This window comes from Haemorhous mexicanus, chromosome 1 (assembly GCF_027477595.1).
Source record: "Haemorhous mexicanus isolate bHaeMex1 chromosome 1, bHaeMex1.pri, whole genome shotgun sequence".
In the NCBI taxonomy this organism is placed as follows: Eukaryota; Metazoa; Chordata; class Aves; order Passeriformes; family Fringillidae; genus Haemorhous; species Haemorhous mexicanus.
This window is the reverse complement of record NC_082341.1, coordinates 58,534,481-58,554,987: the sequence shown is the minus strand read 5'-3', so window position 1 is coordinate 58,554,987 and position 20,507 is coordinate 58,534,481.

The window sequence follows — 20,507 nt, the reverse complement described above, 5'->3', positions numbered from 1 at the left end:
GTTATTAATTCAGTTCTTCAAAGAACTAGGCACAGGCTTTTTAAATCAGTTCTTAAAACACAGTTCAGGTTCTGTGCCTAAGCAAATACCTCACACAGTGCTGTGGGGAACTAAATTGCTCCTTGTTAGTTGTTTGCAGATTTAAAGGGTTTTATTCCAAAACTGCTGTCTAACTAACAGGAGAATATGGATAAATATGGAAATTGTAGAAGGGAGGGGGAAGAGTCCTTTATGGGTGGTGAAGGACTTCAGTCAGGCCTGAGGCACCATTCTCCATGGGACAGTAAGGGTTAAAGTTGAGCATGAGCATTTCTCACCTCTCTTCTGACAGGTGCTAAATTATTAGCATTGTCATTGCCAATGCTGTACTGTTCCTTTAAACTGCTTCCTCCCAGCAGGAGCCAGCCCCTTTCTGGGCTGAAACCTCTGCAGCCTCCAGGGAGTCCCTCTGGCAATAGAAGACACAAGGCCCAGGGGGGTGTCCTAGATGTGCTTGCTCAGTGCTCCTGCCATCTCTCTCTGTCTTCCTTGCCTCCACAGGTGGAGGCAGCCTGGTACACAAACAGTTCCTTCTGTATGGTGCTGGAACACATGACTCTTGTTCAGGAGCAGTAGTGCTTAAGTCAGAGCTGAATAGGAATGCAGACTCTTGTTCAGGAGCAGTAGTGCTTAAGTCAGAGCTGAATAGGAATACAGTAATTAGTACTGCTTACAGTTTCTTGACAACAATGAGCTGCAAGAGCAAGCAGTGTTACCCCAAGCAGGTTATGGATTTAGACTGTGAGCAGTAGAGGGAATGAGGATTTGTTCCATCCTTACACTGGTGTCACCTGGCCACATTTCCTGTGAGTCCTTGCTGTGCCACTCACCTTGGCATCTGCATGTTATAATAAATGCATTTATAACTCCCCAGCAAGATGAGGATACTGTTTCCTCTAAGCTTTGGGCAGAGTCACAGTAGAAAGCAAATTGCTTTCCTTAGTTCAAGTATCCTATCCTTTGTGCACTGTCAACACCATGTGAACCCACTGTGAAACTCACTGGGATGGATACACCATGAGCTGTGTTATCTCTGTACAGAAAGTGATATTAATGTGATTGAAGCATTCTAAGGAGAACAGGTCATACCATCTTTTGGAATTTGTTAAATGCACTATGTATGTCTGCTCTTTCCTTCCTGAGGCATTAGGATGCTTTCCTAAACATCCTAAATTCTTTTATTAAACAGTTACCCAAATGCTGCTGATGATTAGCCTTGGTGTTCCCTTCTTACAGAAGAAAAAAAAAAAAGTGCAGTGCAAGAGAATGAGGTAGCTCCCCTCACTTGCTCTTTGCCACAGCTGCATGAGCCTATGACATAATTTCTGATTATGGTTCCAGTTGGAAGAGATCCTGCAGTTTATGCTTCAGCACAGGATTTGTGTAATATTAGAAGTCCATGGAGCCTGGCCTGGTGTATCTCCCACACATGCATCCTCTTGGAAACAAACTTATTTCTATAAACTGTAGTACATCTTAAAGTAGTCAGACTTGGGACTTCTTCACGATCAGCTCCTTTCCCTGAAGGGTTAAGAACTAAGGTAGGCAGCAACTGTAGCACAGCTGGTGTTCCTTGAGGAACGAATTTGTCTGTACTGTGTCTGTGACAGTAAATACTTGATCTTGATACTGAATTAAGTGATAGTTTTTTTAGTACTGGAAGAGATTTATTAACAGCAAGAGTGTTTGCAATCAAGGTTGTTATCTGGTTTCTACTCTCAGCAATTTTGTTTGTCCGAACTGCTAATTATGGTAGTGCCTGGGTATGGTCCAGGATTCGGCTAGTGGCAGGCAAGAAAGGCACTGCAGAGCTGGTGCCACAAAGTTTTCTCTGCCCTCTTGTGTGTGAGGCTATGTGCTGAGGAAAGTAGCTATGTTCTGGAAAGTAGAACATGAATAAATGATACAGGTTAAAGGCTTCTCAGAAAGTGGCATTTACTGTAATGATCAGACTGCTGTCCTTTCTTTTTTGGTAGGCAAGAGAAGCCACTGCAAACTTTGTGCTCCAAAAGGCCTTTTACTGACAGCCTGCACTGGAAATGGACACTGGGCTGAGGGCTGAGTGTTGCAGTCTGTATGCTCAGCCCTTGATGTGGGTAGTGAGTAAGTCAAGCCCTGTGCAAATTGTGTAATCTGCTTAGTCAAACTGGTATAAACCCTTGTATTTGTTATGCAATTTGGCTTTGGTTTGCTGTGCTTGAGTTGCAGAACTCCCTTTGTCAATGCAGATCAGGGATCTATGAGCAACCCTAGCAAAATTCAGTGCAGTAGCATTTTGGATCAGTTGCCAGGCGTTTCTAAGACTTCAGCACAGCTTGAAGAGTCACAGGAATCAGGGCATGTCACTGCAGTGCATGTGCCAGGTTAGGGCTCACAGTTGCTGACTACAAAGGGCTTCCCTTCTTTTCCTTCCTGGACCCATGTAGGTTGTGTGAAGCCGCGCAACCATGGGCAGAAGAAACGTTCTTCTACCATACATAAGCTGTCTTCATATCTGCCCAGAATCCCACTCACAAGTCAATTGTTTTTGTTCAATATCCTTGGAGGTTGCTCTGCCCTTGAAGCTAGTTCTTTTAGACAGAGCTCTGCCTGCTCTCAGGCCACAGACTGATGTCATGTTAATGTTAGTGCTGGATTTTGTGTCAGGAGCAGCTGGTTTTATGTGAAGCCATTGTGCTGTAATTTGAACAAGATCTATATGTACCGTGAAAAATAAATGATCATGTCTTTGTAGAGGCTAGATGAGGCTGCTTGGATCTGGAACGACATGACCACTCTCCAGTTTCATTTTTGCATTCAGAGAGAAAGGGATGTGGTCTGTGAACTGCTCCAAATCCTTACATTAGAAAGGTGGGAATTTCAGTTTCAGAAATGCTGTTCACTTCTCAAGCTGTGTGTGACTTGGTTAACAGAAACAAAAAGGAGATAAGCTATATTAATCCAACCATTGAAATAAAACCCTTATCACAATTAGTAACCCAATCCTCTGAAGGATTTCCACAGGCTGGGGTTTTGAAAGTTAGTTTCCACAGGCTGGTTAGTGAAAGCTGACACTTGACAGCTTGGCCTGCATTAATACCTTCTACTTGCCTTTGTCTAAGTTATAGTGGCCTTCCTGAAATCTGGTATCTTTTGCCTTACAATAGGAGAGAATTGTTCTGCAATACAGCCTGGTAAAATGCTGCTCAGAATGATAAAAAAGCAAAAAAAAAAAAAAAGAAACCCAGCAGAAGGTGATCTCAGGGGAGGAGAAAAAGGTAATTTATAGATTTTTCCCTGAAGTTAGAGAAGTTGATGCTAGACAGGGCCATTTACTCAGCTAATCTTGTTGGTTTACACATCAGACCACAAGTTCTCTGCTGTTTGCTTTCCATATTCAGCCTCATAACTTGCATTTAACCTATGGGCCTGTTCCAAACAAAGTATGCAACACAAACTAGGCTCCACAGCTCTGCTGATTGCTCCTGCTGCACTAACACTCATTTCCGAACAACGGAATGCATTCAGGACACAGGACATGCCACTGGAAATTGGTATTGCTGCTTTGAGTAAGGAAGTTTGCATTCAGTTTTGCATTCACTTTGCCTTGTGAAATATTTCATATGTAACTTTTGCTGATGCCTTTGGACAGTGGACTTCAGTGATGTATTTTCATGTGGGGGTTGGTACTTCTTTTGTGATTTTGAGTTGGTTTTGGTCTTTTTCAATCTCAAGATACCAACTAACATATAGCAAGTAAAACTCCACTAGTTTAACTAAGCTGCTGGCTTTTCCCAGCCAGCAGATTGTCACAGAGGGCCCAGTGACAAGAGGGTTGAGCTTTGTTTAAGCTCCTTTCCCTGAGCCTGAAGGAGCAGTAATAGAGCACCTGACTTCAGCAGATGCAAATGGAGAGAGCTGTTTACTGGTGTGCTAATGAGTCCATGGAAATGTCAGTGGCCTTACTGTAATCTGCCTGCCTCTTTGTTTTTCTCAGACATCACCCTTAATGTTCAATTTGGACAAACCAGCCATTCTTTCAATAGAAAAATCACATTTTAAATTAAAAAAATGGGTCACAGTGGTTTTGGTTTTTTCATTCTTTCACTTCCCAAGTGCACCATAATTGTTAATGATCTCCTTGAGGCATGCTGTTTGCCATAGCTACACAGCAGTAGGTGTAAGGGTAGTGCTTGCTCATGCAGGAAAATGTCCGAAAGAACTGGTAAGTATCAAAAACTCCTCCTTTGATCACAGTGCTGTGGTAACAGTTTCAGTGGTAGGATAAAATCAGTGTTTGTTTGGAGTTATTTTCCTAACAATGCAGCTTGTTTTGCTGAAAATTATAGGGATGGTCAAACTTCAGTGTCACAAAACGTCCAGTACTTGAACACTTCAGCCTGAAGAGGAACTGTGGGTATATAAGGAGCAAGTCATCCTCTTGAGTATGAAGCACTGCACTTTGAAAGGCCAGACCTAAGTCACTGATGGAAAACACACTTCTTAGAAAGGGAAAAGAAAATTAGGACAATGTGTGAAGATTACTACACATATGTCAATGAATCACAGGCAGTACCAGGCAATACAGCCAATTACATGTATTTTTCACTAGTAACTACAGATCAATAACCATATGAGAGCTAGAAAACAAGAGAAAACATTTAGACTGAGACATGCATCAGTTCAGATATGAAATAAGTAGAACTGTACAAAAAAGTTCTCGTGAGAGTTGTAGATCTTGGGATACTGTTTAAAGGGGGAAAAAATAACATTGCCACAAAACTCTTTTACTTTGAAGCATTCCTTGCTTTCATCTGGTGATGGGCTGAAATCAATAATTAATTTAGACCATGTATTTTAATAGTGTTTAAATAATGAACATTGTCAGACTCAACAGAGTCTATTAGCAAAATTTAGTTTCTTCAGACACTTTGACTTCAGAGAATCTATCAAATGCATTCATAAGTGTCCTGCTACACTCATTTGTTTGCCACAAAAAAAGGAGTGGTTATTATGTGGCTCTCTGCTGTCTATGACATTTCCTTTTTCCTAGGTCAACTTTTCTTCCTTCTACTAAATTGAATCTAGTGTTAATCTTTCAGAATAAGCAAGATCTATCCAGCACTATAGATGCAACAAAATTTTCCTCATCACAAGCCATGATTTATTAATTCTAGTAAAAGATTCAGTATCAGAAAATTAGGTGACTGGCATCTGCACTGGAATGTAAAGCCTGAAGTTTGGTATCTGGGATGCACCTATGGGGTAAAAATCTCTGGAGCGAGAGAATCAGACAAAATCCCAAACAAACAGGGTGGTGAGTAAAGCCCAATGAGGCTCCAGCCAGCAGAAAAGGGCCTGAAGGCCACCCCTCTTTCAGACCTAAACACATTTCTTGTGGTCACAGAACTGTGCTTGCAGTCTGTTGTGATCGTCAGCATAGAACTCCCTTTTGGAAAGCAGGTGCCTGACATGCTCCATCAAAGAATTTATCTTTGAGTAGCAGGTGTGTAACCCTCCATGCTTTAACAACAGTGGATAGATCTTCTGCCCAAGGCCAAGGAGACGCCTCTCTTCCTGAAAATGCTCAGATGTGCATCTTTTCAGACAGTACTTTAGCTCTCTACCCATCAGAGACAGAGCTAGGCTGTCGCTTCTGCCACCTCTGTTCTGCTGCACCTGCCTGACTAGGTGTAGTTTCAAAAATGAGGTTCCTACACCACTTCTCAAAAATGCTTGGCAACACTTTTAACTGTGCTAAGTGGTATGTATTTATAGATGGTTGTAGCCAGTCCTATCTCTATGGGACACCTCTGCTGAGAGCACCCTGCTGTACTCCTGGCATGTCACCAAGTTAATCTAAATTAGCCAGGTTATGTTCAGTGCTTTGGAGGCTGCAGGCAATGCCTGGCAGGCTGAACCACCAAGAATTTGGCTGGAAATGTGGATTTTGCGATAGCAGGCACCGTTATAAATATTTATAAGAGAGTTTTGTTGGCTGTGGCGAGGGGCTGTGCTTTTCCTTACACTGGAGCTGAGAGTCTGGTGCTCAAATGCTGTGGGAGGGTCTGCTCGGGGTGCAAAAGACTAGTCAAGTGCAGTAGTGGGAAGGGGGGAAAGAGAGAACGAGGAGATCAATCTGTAACTGACTGTGAACAATCAATTGAGATACCCCACTACCTTCGGACCAGCCGAAAAACTGAGCTTACAGCAGAAATATTTATACCGCCCTTGAAAACATAGCTTTTCAGTTATGGCTACGGGAGAAACGGCGTCCCTCGTTTTCCACTGCCCAGGCATTCGGGCCCGTATTCCCGGCAGGGCGGAGAAAGCCACGGTTGCAGAGACACGCCTTTAGGGACAGGAAAGATCCTTTTCTTCCCACGGTGGGAGACCGCGCCGCATTCTGGGAGCGCGCTATGGAAATCAGAGTCCCGCCCCTGCTGCCAGCGCCGCCTCCCACTGCCCTTCCCTGGGAACGGCGCAGCTCCGGAGAGTTTCCCCGTGAGTCTCCTAGGAGCTGGCTTTTCCCCCCTACATCTCCCTACTGCGTTTTCCAAAGATAACTGAGCTTCCATCGGGAAGCTCATTTGCATCTCCCTCCTTCGGATTGTTTTAATGGCTTTAATCGGTGGAATGGCAAAACTAATCCATTTCCGACAGTTAAGGGAAAAGGGGAGGGAGGAAGGAAGGAAGGAAGGAGCGAGCTCCTAGGCACTCTGATTGAGAGGACCTCTACAGTTTCCAACCAAGCAAGGGGTTCCAAAGACTGGCCTATGGAGAAGCTTCAGTAGTTCAATGTGTTTGTGCTTTGGGCCAATGCTGAAATTTTGCATCAGCTCACTGAGAAGCTTGATGAGCACTGGAGGCAGCCCAAGGGGAGCCGTGGCAGCACATGTTTAGGATAAACTAGGAAATGAGAGCATCCCCATCTGCCAGAAACAAGCTCAGCTGTGGAAAGGAACTTCATGTCTGAGAGTTTCCCTTCAGCCTATTTTTCAGCTTCTTCTCGTGTAATGGATGCAGACATCAATAAGCGCTGATTTATCTGATTTATTTTCCTTTGGGCTTCTCTCTCCTTCTGAGGGCTGCTTTTGTTATGGAATATATAGTCTCTTCTGCCTAGTGGAGCCCTGACCCAGGCAGAGCGGCATTCTCTCCTTAGGTAATAAGCAGAAGGAACTGGTAGTTAATATCTCTGATTGCTACCTTTTTCCTTCCCCAAAGGCTTGTCATTACTGAAGGAAGCTAGATTTTCCTGGACTTGGAGGAATTCCTGGGTTTTCTCTCAAGGCCTGTGAGTACTTGTCTCCATGGCTTTTGGTGTAATTCTTTATTGGAAGTGTTTCCATAACTGACTTCAAGGAGTGTTTCGCAGCTCAGTCTCTCTTCAAACTCTTGGAAGTTTCCTCAGTGCCAACATACATGTTGGGGAAACTCTGTCCTGGTCAAATAATTAGCAGGAGAACACAGAGTTTTATCCCCATAGTCCTGCTCTGGTGAGTGTATAGTGAAATGTAACATGCCCAGGCTGTGTGGGATTTTAATGCTCACCACAGAAAAGACAGGAGTGTTTGGTTCTTGAGTTTCCCATACATGTGCAGGAGGAGATTATCTGTCTCTCACCCACTGCTATGTTTCCATCTTGTCTCCTCCTTACCCTTCCCAGAGACACGGCATCAGGTGCTCTTTTACTTCTGTGGCCTGGCAAACTGCCGCTGAAATTGCTACAGTGTGACCCACAGGGAGGAGCCCCAGTGAGAGTGGTGAAATAGGTTGTGAAAAAAACTGGTGGCTCCCTTGGATTTGGAGTGACATGATTATGAAATCTGAGATAGGTAAAACTGGCTGTAACAGGAAGGAAATTCATTACTCTGTCACACAGACATCTTTCAGAATGGTTCTGTGTCACATAAAGAATTATCAGCTAGATGAACCATCTCAGCAGCAGTAAAAACTGAAATACAGAATATGTAAAAGCAGAGAGAAATCCTCCAAGGGCTGGACTTGCTGTATTTTGCATGGAATCATATGATATTCCCTGCATTTTCTCCTGAATTTTCATTTTTTTTAATGCTGAAGATACCTATCTGCAAAGAGGAGTAGTAGTGATTGGGTGGGATTAAGAAAGAATGGGTGTTTAAATGTTTAGGTGGATTGCTGGTAGCAAGGTGGTTTTTTTGTTGTTGTTTGTTTGTGTTTGTTTGTTTGTTTGTTTGTTTGTTTGTTTGACACAGGAACAGCAGCATTATGAGTTATCCAAAACTTAAAACCTTCTTATCTGACTGATCTTTACCTTGTATTTTCAGAGCATGAGTGACAATTACAAATGGTCACAGAGGATCACTGAGATGTTAATTTCCTGCATGTTTATAGCAGTTTATTCTTTCTTCTTTCTATTCTTTATTCTTTCTATTTTTCCATTAGAAGATCATGGGCTCAGATTTTTACCTGACCAGCTTTCTCTTTTGGAACCAATTAAAGAAACGCAAATACAATCAGACTTGTGGCCTAGTCTTCCTGATTAGGGTGAGAATTCTAGAACAGCAGGAAGTATTGAAATTTATTTGGAGGCCACGGTGCCATTCATTGTGGCTATAGAAATTTCCATGAAAAAAGAATTTTTTGCAAAATGGTTTATTTTTATCCATAGTTTGGCTTCTCTGAAAGTTGGGGATTTTTTCACGGGGATATTCTAATGTACTGTAGCTGTTCTATTCTAGCTAACATGTATGATGAGTTTCCATTTCGTTTTATTTTTATGCTTGCTGATCATTAAGTCCATGCCTTTTGTAAGTGTAAAAGAGTATTGCTTTATTAACATCAATTACTGTTAGCTCTTATTGGCATGGAAAGAGCACCCACATGCCTCAGCAAAACCAGCTCCCCCTCTGACAGATGACAGTACCAGCAGCAGGCAAGAGACATTTCCCTGCAAGCTCCTTAAGGCATGGAATTAATGCATTCTGATTTACAGCAGCTCCAGTCCTTGGAGTATTCACAGGGCTGGGAGAGTGACAGGGAATGATGCACACTTATTGCAGCACATTCTGAGAGCACATCTCTTTTAGGTGTGTAACCTGACGTTATTTTAAATTGGTGGGGAACAACTTCTTAAATTATAGATCTGTGTTTTCAAGATAGCAGAGAAAATTATTTCATGTTTTCCCTGTTAGCAGCACTTCCTTCTGAGGCCAAGTGAGACATAGTTTTCCCCTTCTCAGGGTATCAGTCCTAAGAAAGATAACCTGTATCACTGTGAAAACATTTTGTGTTTTCTGGGGTGGAAAAAACCTGTGAAGCAGCTGAAATTACACACCATGTCTCTTTTTTTTCTTGCAGAGCTTCCATACAATTTAGAGGTTAGAAAGACTCTCTCCCCCTTGGGAATTAATTAAAATGACTTTATTTAATCTCTGCGGACTATAGGTATTTGTATATTCAGCCTTCTAACATTTCTCCCTAGGGAACGCTTGCTAAAGAAACAGCTCAGCTTTTTCAGCAGAGGTAACAATGTTGCATATTTGCAATTATTATTTCTTACACTAAGCATCTAAGTTAATACTTCCAGAATTCAGTTTAAACAACAAAATAAACTTCTAGTGAAAGGATAACTCTGCCTAGAGAGAAGATACTTTCTCTAACTGTACTTTGAACTGTGTTCTCTTCAAAATGTTTGTTTTGCTTTAATGAGAGAATGTTGTAATCTGTTAGCCTTTTATAAAACTTTGCTAAAAGAAATTGAGCAAATTTCACAAGAAACTTGGTAGAGTTGCAAGGAAGATTATTTTAATGTATTTTTGTTTATCACTTTTGACTCTTGCAGGTTTATGGTGTAGATGTGCCCAAGATGGTGGTGTTTGGTGTCTAAAGACTGATGTGGGAGCTGGGAAGGCAACAGTTTTCCCTTTGCAGCTTATTTTGGGGGCAATCCTCTTCTCTCCTGCATGGGTGTAAACAAACTTTTGGCAGAAACATAGCGCTGTTTCTGTCACAGAGCGTCCAGCAGAAGGTAAAGGTACTGTGCCAGGTGCAGCAGGTGCCACACCTGTGTGGGGGGACAGAGATGCGTGGAAAGGATCAGCTGTAGGTCTGAGGAGCCCAAAACCCTACACAAGGGTTTCCCCCAGTGAGTGACTGTCCCGGCAGGCAGAGAGGCTCTGCTGCAGTGTGGTGAGACTCTCTGGTGCTGCAGGAGGCAGGATATCTCCTCTACTCCAGAGGGAAGGAGCTCTCTAAATTGCATCACTGAGACTGATTGCTGTTGACTGGATTTTGTCTTCCCAGTGGAAATTTCATTGGTCTTAATCAAGTTACCTTAACCTTTCTTTCTTGGTCTGCTGAACTCGGTGGGCCTGAGATGCAGAAAAACAGTGGCTCCATAAATCAGCTGCTCTGATCATAAAAAGAACCATGAGCCTGTGGTTAAAAATCCCTAATGAAAATTCCGCTTGGGTGATCAAAGTAAGAGCAGATGATTGCTATCACTGTCACCGACCTTTCTATCACATTCATTTATGTGAGACTTGGCTGCTGCAGTTTATATCACAGTAATAAAAAGTTCACGATAATTTTCTTTACAATGTTCTGGTAACTAATATTCTATTAATTGATACCCTGGATGATTAATGAAACCGGCCTATAAAATTTTATTTGAGGCCTAGCACCCAGATACAAACTTTGTAGGTTCAAGGTGGTATGAAGGCAAGGAATTTTCTAGGAAAAAAGTCATCACATATATACAAAAGCACTTGGTGTCATTTTTACTTCCTCATGTTAGGTACAGTGTTTTAAAATGCCTTGAGATGAGAGTTGTATTTAATAGGAATTTATCTACTGACCTAAAGACTGCAAAGCCAACCAGGAGATGTAATGAGCAGAGCTGGCTGACACATTCTTATTGGACTCCCAAATACTTCAAATCTTGCTTATTTGAAAGGTTTATTGTAAATGACAGTGCTTGCCTAGAGCATGCAGCAAATGGTAGGAAGAAGTGTTTAGAAAAGAGAATCAAGATTCAATTTCCAAAGCGAGAAAACCCAGAGAAAACTCCTCACGAAAGCAGGGCACACTAGAATCATATAGTGCAATATAATAGAAACATACAAATGTGTCTGGATGCAGTGATGAGTAATGGAGGTGCCTTTCCTGCCGGATCGTGGGGAGGCAGGCAGCACCTCAGCTTGGGACAGGCTCCAGCCAGGGCCAAATACATGGCTGAAAGCTGGGATGAGGCAGGGAAGAGAAAATGGCATCGAGGCCTGGCTGCCCAAGAGCAAAGGCGGCTGCCAGCAGGACGGGTGGGCCGGTGACACAAGCAGGGAGGAGGCATGATGGCAAAAAAAGAACAATCCAGAAAAGGGAGGGAGGCTTCCTGCAGGGAGGAGGCATGATGGCAAAAAAAGAACAATCCAGGAAAGAGAGGGAGGCTTCCTGCACCCCACGGAGAGGCCCTCAGCTCCCGGCTGCCCTCACGCGCGGCCACTGGGCCCTGGCTGCCGGCAGCGCCAGCTAAAGGAGCGGGGCCTGGCGTGAGGGCAGAAAGGGCCTTTCCCCGGGATTTGCAGCCCTTCCTCCCCAAAAATGGGCTGTGTTGACCTTGGAACAGGCTTCACAATTTGTGCCTGCTTGTCACAACATCTTCCAGGACACCTGCTAGGCAAAGGCGGGTGTCTCAGTGCTGAGGGAGCAGGTAGGCTCTCTGCTGGGATCCCAGCGGGAATTCGTGATGAATGGCTTGGTGCAGGGATGCCTCTCATACTAATTCCAGTCATTTAACCCAGCTCTCAGCACTCTCCCTGGTGTGCATATCCCTTGGGATTTGGAGGAGCTGTGTCCCTGTGGTAGGGATGGGAGGGCTCATTGTGTGGTTTGGACAGAGCTGAATGTTTGCAGCCACCACACGCACTGAAAGGAAAGGGAGCGCACTTATTACCAGGGTGATTAACAGTGTTAAATTAAATATGAATATGTGACAAAGGAGTGTTATTGGAAGGTTATCTTCAGCCCTCATTAGGAAATAACTTCTACACCCTTGGAGAAGGATTGCAGTAGCATACCTGTAACAGGGAAACTTGGAATTGGTAAAGAAAATCCTGAAGGTGGGAAATGGGAAAAAAAAAAAAGGATTTAAATCTATGACAGCATGCAGGTTTCTAGTATATTCAGGCATATTCATGTCATTTGGGTTTTTGGGGAGGTGGATGGCTCTCCATTTCCAGAGCTGTGCCTGCAGATCCTGTGGTGAAGTCGCAGCGTGTGAGCACAAGAGAGCTGTCAGTGCCTTTGCATGTTCAGCCTGTGGGCATGGCTGGAGGCAGGTTGTGGAGGTGATGATAGGAGTACACGGGACAACTTTGCAGCTCAGTCCACAAAATGAGCTTTTTGTTTGCAGGCTCTGCATTTGTGGGGCTGTAAGGCATTTATGAGGTAGCTGTAGCTGCAAGGAAGGCAGTGGAAAAAACCCAAAGAGGAATAGAAGAGAAAGTTCAATGGGAACCATAGCATTTTAGCCAGCAGGATTTAATAATTAAACAATAAATACAGATTTCAAATCGATGATGAATTCTGATTGAAGAACCTACAGGAAAATGAATCTGTGGTGGCTGAGGATATATTTCTCTCAGCAATTAATATCTTGCAGCTGACTTAAAAAAATCCCTTGCATATTTTCCCCAGTCTAGAAAGTGGGGCCTAAGATGGCTCAAGGAAATGAGCTTTGAGCCGCCACCTGTGGGAGTGATCATTAAGGAAATATTTCAGGCTCTCAACAACCAAAAATTAAGCACCTTTCTGCACAAAACAAGGACCTCCACCTTGTTCAGTTGCTGTATTCTCTGGAAGTTAAATGGCATGTTGGTCTGAAGCACCTAGAGCAGAAATTCCTGTGTTTTGTAGGTGAAAGGTTTAGGCAGTCGTCATGTATTTCTGCTATTTATCCCTTTGACTATTTCATCAATTGGTGAAAAGCATGCTGTGTATTAGAAATGAAAACCACATAATTAAAGCAGAATCTCAGGTAAGTGACTCCTCTTTGCTCCTCTGCCACCACCAGCAGCACTTTCAACTGCTGCTGCACAAATGCCTTTGAAGCACAGTGCCTGTGTTGTGAACAATGGCAAAAATCAAGTATCAGGTACTGGCTGTTCTGTGAGGAATTAAGATTAAAATACATATGCTTGACTTGATCCTCATTTATTCCAGAAAAATCAGAGGTTAAAAAAAAAAGATTGAGGCTGTCAAAAGAAACTGTTAGCTTGCAAATTGAATGGGAATTTCAAAAAAATGTGGACCTTCAGCAGGAAAAGACTAGTCAAGTGCAGCAGTGGGTGTGGAGAAAGAACAAAGAAATCTGTAACTGACTGTGATCAATTATAAATACCACTGCCATCGGACCAGCCGAAGTGAAAAAGAGCAAGATTGGTATTTATAGCTCTGGAAAAGGCACACTACCTTTGTTGTGGCGGTGTTGCTAATAATTTGATCTGGCAAAACCAAATGGTTGTGTGCTTCCCTTTCGAAAACCACATGCTGTATCTCTCCTAAAGTCTCATAGGTGTTAAATTTCGTGTGGGAACTCTCCTGGAAACATCCCCGGGCACCGCTGCCTGCTGGGTAAGCGCTATGCAGATGAGCCATGGAAATACGTGGGGGCTGCTGGGGGAGTAGGCTGTGCTCAGCTCCTCCTCCCGGCATCCCGGTGACCCCTGATAGCAGCAAAAAGGCTGCTCACAGATAATCTCTAGCCAGCGAAGCGTGCAGAGTTTGCTGTGTGAGTTTACTGCGTGGGCAGAGAAAAACAAGCAGTCTTGCAGCTATATCTGAACTATTGGATTCTTTCAGCAGTATTTGCTGTAGCCCGTAACAAACAGCACGTACCTTTCTCCGCTCGGGAGGGAATGCCGGAGCCTTGGCTCCCTGCTCCGCACCACATCGGTGCTGCAAAGGAGGAGAGGTCCGGAGCAAACGGGTATGGGCGGGATCCGGATCTCAACAGCTACTAAGAAACTGTTGCAAAATAGAACTTTTATATTAGGGGTAAAATAAACACTGTAAAATAAAAACAGAAAGAAAGAGAGAAAGAGAGAGAAAGAAAGAGAGAAAGAAAGAGAGAAAGAAAGAGAGAAAGAAAGAAAGAGAGAAAGAAAGAAAGAGAGAAAGAGAGAGAAAGAAAGAGAAAGAAAGAGAAAGAAAGAAAGAGAAAGAGAAAGAAAGAAAGAGAGAGAGAGAGAAAGAAAGAAAGATCGTGGTGAGGGTTTTTTTTTGTTGTTGTTTTTTTCTTTTGTTGGTTTGGTTTTGTTAGTTTGTTTTTTTCTTTTCTGGCAATATTAGAGCCAAAGGGCACCAGTGAAAATGCAAACCCAAAAGGTAGAGTTTCAGTGAAATGCTCTCCTTGCAAACAAAATCACCTGAAGAAGACTCTTCCTCCTGCCCCAGGCATTCCTACATCCACCTGCCCCTCAGCAACTACTTTGCAGCAAATCGTCACTCCCTGGGAGAAAGCAGTCTCAGTTTGCAAGGCAAAAACCCCATGTAATAAGTGGAGGGTTCTGGACAGTGCAGACCAGCTCAGCCACACAGTTTAAAGTCCAAAGGAGCACAGCCATGAGGGCAATGCACCCCAGCACTGGGTGTAAAGGTTTGGACTGGGATAGGGTTGATTTTCTTCCTAGCAGCTGGTACAATGCTATGTTTTGGGTTTAGTATGAGATATCACACTGATAGCATACTGATGTTTTAGTTGTGGCTGTCCCGTGCTTACCCTAAGTCAACGACTTTTCAGCTTCCCATGCTCCACCAGGGAGCAGATGCACAAGGTTCTGGGAGGGAGCATGGTCAGGACAACTGACCTGAGCTGGCCAAAGGGATATTCCACAGGATAGAATGCCATGCCCAGCACATAAACTGGGGGGAGCTGGCAGGGAGCCACTGACCAGTGCTGGGGGATGGGCTGGACATCAATCAGTGGTCTTCTTTCTCTTGGACTTTTTTCCTCTGTGTCTCTTCCTTATCATTAACTTTATTCCAATTGTTAAGTGGTTCTTACCTCAACCTATGTGGTTGTTTTTCCCATTCTCCCCATCCCAGGGGAGGGGTGGAAGGGTGGGGAGTGAGCAAGTGGCTGTGTGGTACTTAGTTGTCATCTGGGGTTAAACCACAGCACTGGGACAGAAGTTCTTCCCCCTTCCAAAATCAGCATTTCACTCACTGCTGTTTCATTGTGCTGCATTTCTTTTCACTGTCCCCCTTATGCTCACCTCAGAAAGGTGAAAGCTGCTTTTGGGCATCTCTGCAACCTCTTCTGCTGACCTACCTACCTCTCAGGTCCTACCTCTGAGGTCACACTTTGGTTCCTGATTTCCCACCTGCAGTCCCACCCTCTCCCTTGAATTGGCACAGCTAATCTTGGAAAGTGATACAGTGGCAAATAGCAGCTCATACGTTACCTTTTCAGCAGGTACCCTTCAGTGCACACAGCAGGGTGAGGAAAGAAGGAATTGCCCTGGAAAATCTTCAGGAGCCTGATTTTAGATTGTCTTCAAATTGCTGTCTGCACAGTAGCTCACTGTCTCATCTCAGGAATAGTTTTAATAATCCTAAAGTGAGTAAACATCGCTCCTAGTGATTTCAGAGAGACTGGCTTTAAATATTGCAGAGACTCAATTCAGCTTGATGTCTGTCATATCAGGCTTCTTTGGGCTATAAAAAGTGAAAATGTAGTCATTCGTTGCTCCAAAAGGAGACTAGAAAATGGAGTTATTTTCCAAAATTTGGAATAATGTCTGAATCTCAAAATTTGGGCTATTCTGCCTCTGTATTTATAGCATTACTTTGGAACCAGAAAAAAAAAAATTTAGGTTGGTTGTTTTTTTGTAGAATACTGGTATCCTGATGGCATCATGATTTATGGATTAATTTCTTCAGAACAGAGCTGCGATTTCATTCCAATACCCATTGAATGCCAGAATTTTTATATTCTGAAGCCAGATAAACCAGGAAGTGAAGAGTCAAAACTTCATCCAATTCGTTCTGTTTGAAGGCATAACATTCTGTTGTGCTTGAGACCCATGAGGTTCAACGTGGGTCAGAGAAAGCTTAAAATAAAACAAGTTAAGGGCACCAAAGCAGTGTCTCTTTCGTGGGAATGTACTTTCCAGCCAGCAACAGCAACCGCATCTCTTGTCTTTCATCTTCTTTCTTAAACTGAAGACATTATTACCTTTCCTGATTTATCAGAAAATCAAAAGTGGTGGGGTCCTGTTTGTTTTGTTTTGTTTTGTTTTTTGGGGTTTGGGGTTTTTTGGGTGGGGTATTTTTTTTGTTGTTTTTTTGTTGCTGTTTTGTTTTGGTTTTTTTTTGGGGTTTTTTTTGAGTTTGGTTGGTTTGGTTTTGGTTGGTATTTTTGGGGGGGGAGGTTGGTTTTTTTGGTTTCTTTCTTTTTTTTTTTTTTTTTTTTTAAGTCCCTCAGAGTTCTTTTTGGCTGCATAGACCTACTGAGCATGAAGAGAGTCAGGAAAAAAAAAAAGGGCACATCACTGTAGAATATTAGTTAAAATGCAATGCAAGGGATGCACACAAAATTTGGAATTACTCCTGAGATTATTTGCTACCTCTTGTTTTTGTCAAATACTTTGGTAATGCTGCAAATATGTTTGGTTAGGGATTTGTTTATTCAGCTCAGTCTGTTTGCACATGTTTTACATCAGTAATATTGTATCCAGGCTTCTTCAAACAAGTTCGTAATTTGACAACAAGTTTTTGGACTTTATCTCAGTTGGAATCCACTTCACTTGCTGCTACTTCAAAATCTGTGTAGGTTTTTTTGTGGAATTAATTTTCTTCATTAAGTTGCAAAATTGGGCCACTCTCAGCTGCCTTTCAATGCATTTTTTTGCCATTGTTACAGTTGTTCCAGCCAGTAAATATAATTGGAAGTTATTTTTTTTTCCCCTTAAGAGGAATTGTGTATTTTCCCTCAGTTTTCATACCCCTTTTTTCATGCGTATTTTTTTACAACAAGGCCCTCCTTATCTTCACAGACACATCTTTTAGTTATTGCAGAGATTCACAAGGATTGAAATTCTTGAATCTAATAATCATTGAAAAACCCCAAAATATTTGTAAACACTGGCAGAAAATGGGAACCTTAAATAAGCCCACAAGGTTGTTCTGAGGGTTTCATAGTTTCATCTTTGCTCTCCTTCCAGCCACATTCCCCAGGCCTCAAATTTGGTATTATTTTATCACACTAATTAGGTACCAAACAGTATGAGCTGGGCTTCAGGGATAAATTTTGGGGTATTTGTCATCTTCTATATCACCTTTTTGAATGTACATTTGAAAATGTAGCCTGGAACCTTGCTATGTGTTCCAGAAAAGGCAATCTAGAGCGGAGTGTAATAAGACAGGTGTTTTTTTTTTGATGAGAGCTCAAGAGGATTTCTTTATGTGGCTTGTGTTAATTTGCTTGCTGTGAACAACTGCTCTTCTGACTGGCCCTGTTGAATGCTGACTTCCCTCTTGTGACCCACTCTCTCTGTGTTTGGCTGTGTCTTTGGAGACTTAACACACTGCCAGAATATTTGACATGTTAAGTCAGAGGGTTAATGTTGCTGTAGGAACCTTTGGGAGTACTTCTGTAAGGTTACTTTTAATTAATTTTTACAAACTGAAAGGAAGGTGACAATGATTCTACAATGTGCTTCAAATACTGTGTGCTACACAGCACCTAAAAATCGAATGTTAGTGACGGGGCTACAGGCATTCAGGAAAATAATCTCATTTGACTCTTCAACACACACTGCAAACAACATTCCTAGGAGTGTTTGAGGAATACAAGATACATGATTCCATGAGCATCTTCACATCATCCTTACACTTGCCAATATAAAGAATGAGAGGTGTCTCCTTCCACTGTGTAGGAAGGGAAAAGTAACTTACATTAGTCAAAGCATTTTCCTCAATGAAAGCAGATTCTTGAGAAGAAATGCTTGGTGAATATTCCTAATTTTAGCAAACAATAGTATAGCTGTGTCTCAGAAAGCAATTTTGTCAATCAGGATACTCATTCAAAGTACTGAGAAGTAACACTTCCTTGATTTCCATACAGCTCTAATCTATCTTAAGAAAATAAAGGAGTCAAATGACCCTGCTGAGGGACTTATTCTGGATTTTTCCAAGTGAACTGATCTGGCAATAGGGTTGCACTGGGTGGAGATAAGGTCCCAAAATCATTATTATCATTACCTTATAATTCCTAAGAGAATCATGATTTAGTTTGTGGGTAGTGTTTTTTTTGGTTGTTTGGTTGGTTGGTTTGGTTTGTTTATTTTTTCCTGAATGTCCCTGGATTCATAAATTTTTAAAAAGCATCATAAAGTGTAGCCAAGAAGCAGTAGTTTGGTGATACAAAGTGTTTGGTGATACAAACCAAAAAAAAAAAAAACCCAACAAACCAAGTGTTTAGTGATTTCCCGCTGATGTCTGAGCTTCCTGATTGAAGTCAACTGACTATTACAGCATGGCCCTCATTTTCTTTAAAACAACTTGTTTTTGTTCTCTGTAACATAAGCTCTCTAATTCACTGTAGACTTGCAAGTGTCCACTGAAGACAAAAGATTTACTGAATAACTTAATTTTTGCTAGTGTGTACTGCTTCTGCCTCCTTCCCAGGAGATTTAGTAAGAACATAACACAACAGAATCATCAGAAGCCGTATATAGCAGCAGAACAACTGCTCTGCTGCTCTGCTTTTGCTTTGTGTCTATAAATGCAGTAGTAAATGGCAGGATTCTTCAGAGATTGAAGGAGTCATCAGACAGGGACATGATGAGTTATGGGGGCAAGGAGTCTTTGTTATTTCACCTAAGGGAAAAACCTGTTAATTGGCATTTATATAATGAGAAATTTGAATACTACCTTTCAAGCTTTTTCAGACATGGGGGAAAACTATTTTCTAATTTCTCTCTTTCTATTTTAAAGGTACAGCATAATTTAGCAAGGTGAGTAAACTAAATGTTGCAATTTGTTTAGAGTATTAAATGGAGCAACAAGTTTTTCCACTTGTACAGGCAAGAGATCACAAGCAAAATATTTAAAGGCTTGTGATGTTCATGATTAATAGCTACTTGAAAATGATCTTCTCAAGGATTAAACCTAATTTTATTTGCTTTAGGACAGACAGCTTTAGGAAATGTCACCTGAATATTGATTTCTATCAATTTCAAATAGGAAAATGATTTTGCTCTTTATTTTTTTTCTGACAGCACTGGCCAAGTCCACTCAGAAATTTTTATTGCAGTTTAAATTGCCTACCAAGAAGTCTCTTGATAGTCTCTGTATTTCATCTTTCTAATCCAACTTGTTCTTCCAAAGCTAAATTGATATTGCAATTTCCTAATTTATTATGTCATGTCATCTTATTCAGGAACCTACAGATGCTGAAATCTTAATGCAGTAGTAATGTTATGCCCTGTATAAACTGGTACATCAATTACATTTGCCATTTGGAACATCTCAGCTGAATTGCTTTGAGTGGGCCTGATCAGGGAATAAGACACTGTTGTGGTGAGAATAGGAATTTAAATAGAAAAATATAAATGACTGGCAGGGATTCTGATAAAGTCATGTTTCAAAATATCTCTGTTCCAGCTAACAGAGGTTAAGGGCTGTCCTTTGGAAGTGCTTAGTATATAATAGTTTTAACTTTATTTTTCAAATAATTTTCTCTATTAGTACTTGGCACTCAGCTGGCTTTCAAGTAAAAAAAAAAGGATGCCTCTTTGCATTATTTGTTTGTTTGTTTGTTTGTTTGTTTACTGTTTTATTTACAGTGCATGTTCTTCTTAAAGTTGCCACCTTTTACTATACAGGCAGTTCAAGACCATATGAAAACCACTCAATGGTTTATGGCAAAGCATTGCTTAATCAAATCTCATTTAGCTACAGTGTCAACTGAAGTCAGAAAAGGATTTAAATATTGGCAGTACTGTAAGCATGCAGCCTTCCTTTCAATTTTTAAAATATTGTGCATGAGCTTAATCCTGAATCAAGGCCTAATAATGTTTCCTCTGTGCTGGTTACAGATGTTTTCCTGAAAAGGCTTTGGCATGTTGCATATTTGTGCAACAAGTGGAAACCAGCCCTCCTCTTGCTGTTTTCACAGCATCCCTCCCCAGAAGCATAGTGTTAGAAAAGGCTGAGGCTTAGAGACACAAGAAAATTAGAATAATTCAGTCCTTAGAAGGCAGATGTGGAGTCCCTCCTAAATTTTGTGTGCTAAATGTCTCTGCAAAATCATTGGGTCCCAATGATTTCCCGAGTGGCTGTAAAGTAAACAAAACAAAAACAACTGTATTTCTCCTTTCCTCTTATCTCACCCTTTCCTCTTATCTAAACTGTTAAGTTTAATGTTGACATCAAAAATAAGACATCCAGTATTCTAGAAACCTAAATAACAGCTACTTTCTACACTTCAAGAATGTAGTGTG